Source organism: Lupinus angustifolius, chromosome LG11, assembly GCF_001865875.1.
Source record: "Lupinus angustifolius cultivar Tanjil chromosome LG11, LupAngTanjil_v1.0, whole genome shotgun sequence".
Lineage (NCBI taxonomy): Eukaryota > Viridiplantae > Streptophyta > Magnoliopsida > Fabales > Fabaceae > Lupinus > Lupinus angustifolius.
In genome coordinates, this window is record NC_032019.1 from 11,007,104 (window position 1) to 11,009,030 (window position 1,927).

Sequence of the window (1,927 nt, forward strand, 5' to 3'; positions counted from 1 at the left end):
TGGGACTTTTCATGAATAAGAAAAATGTATGCATAACGAGAATAATCGTCTATGAATGATATGAAGTATCGTTGACCATTCCAGGAAGCCGTAGGGAATGGCCCACAGATATCCGTATGTATCAATTCTAAGACGTCCGAAGCTCTATATGCACCATATTTCGATCGTTTGCTCTGTTTTCCTTTTATGCATTTAACACAAACACTAAGGTTTGTGAAGTCAATGGAATCCAAAATCCCATCTGACACAAGATGCTCAATTCTCTTCTGAGAAATGTGACCTAGGCGCTTGTGCAATAATGCACCTGAATTATTATTTTCAATTTTACGCTTAGTACCTCGTGATTCCACATTTAGGGTTTCGCTATAATAAGCTATAGTATTCAGCATATAAAGATTGTCATTTAACATAAGTGAACCAGTTCCAACAACATTTGAATTTAAAGACAACTGAACCAAATTGTTTCCAAATGAACAATAATAACCAAAATTTCCCAAATAAGAAACAAAAATTAAATTCCGTCTAAAAGACGGTACAACAAAGGTGTCTTTCAAATCCAAATAAAAAAAACAGTACATAATAACAACCTAAAGTGCCCTATAGCTTCCACTTCTACCGATTTTCCATCGCCAACGTAGATGTATCTTTCAACATAATTAGGCTTTCGGTAGCTCAAGCAATCCTGCATTGAAACACTGATGTTAGAAGTTGAACCGGAGTCTAACCACCAGGTGTTTCCAGGTACTGAAGTTAAATTGACTTCAGAACATACCAAAGTAAGAAATATACCTTTCTTAGCACGCTAGGCGTGATACTTCACACATTTCTTCTTTTGATGTCCAATTTCTTTGCATAAGTAACAGACATGAGCCTGCTTCTACTTCTTTTGCACTGGACCCTTAACAGCTTCATTCTTGGGATCTAAAGTGTTTTTCCTTTTGCCCTTGTCCTTAGAGGTACTTACATAATGGGCACTTTCAGTCCTTTCTCGCTTATGCCTTTCCTCTTCTTGTACACAAAATAAAATGAGCTCATTTAGAGTCCATTTCTCCCTTTGACAGTTATAAGAGATCTTAAACTGACTGAATTGTGCAGGAATGGAAAGTAAGACCAAATGTATGAGTAAGTCTTCCGACATTTCAAGCTCAAAGGCCTTAAGTTTTGAAGCAATATTGGACATTCCCATAATGTATTCCCTTATGTTTCCCTTGCCTTGATACCTTTGGGAAATCAAGCTCTGTAATAGAGTACTTGTTTTCGCCTTATCGCTATTTGCAAAGCGCTTTTCAATCTCAGCAAGAAAATTTTTTGCACTGTTTATCGTATCCAAGACAGTACCCCAAAAGACCTCTAGAATGCCGCGCTTAATAATCATTAGACTCATGCGATTAGAGCGATCCCACTTCTCATAATCCTTCCTCTCTTCAGAGGAACTGAATTCCGAAGGAGAAGGGGGTTGCTCTACCCTTAATGCATAGTCTAGATCCATGCTGCCAAGAACAATTTCCATGTTATCTTTCCAGTTCTTAAAATTTGTTCCATTAAGGACCGAAACCGAATTTGGATTTGCAGATATAGAGGCAATTGATGTAGCTGAGTAGAACAAAAGACAAAATATTAAAAATATGCTCACAACTTAAAATTATCAATGTGCTTAAATAATGGTATGTCCAAATCAAGATACCTAGTGCACCATTAATATCAAGTCTATGGACAGTAATATTAACTACAAGTGGTACTCTTGTTGTAATGATCAAACATTTATAATAAGGCATGTCTTTGGATTGATTCATCAGTAACATCTATAAAAAATACTTTAGAATTATAACATGTTTATCATCACAGGTGTGTATGATCTTCGGCCAAATATCAACTTTCCTTTGGGCCAATTAATACTCGCATGAATAATCATACACACTTACATCTA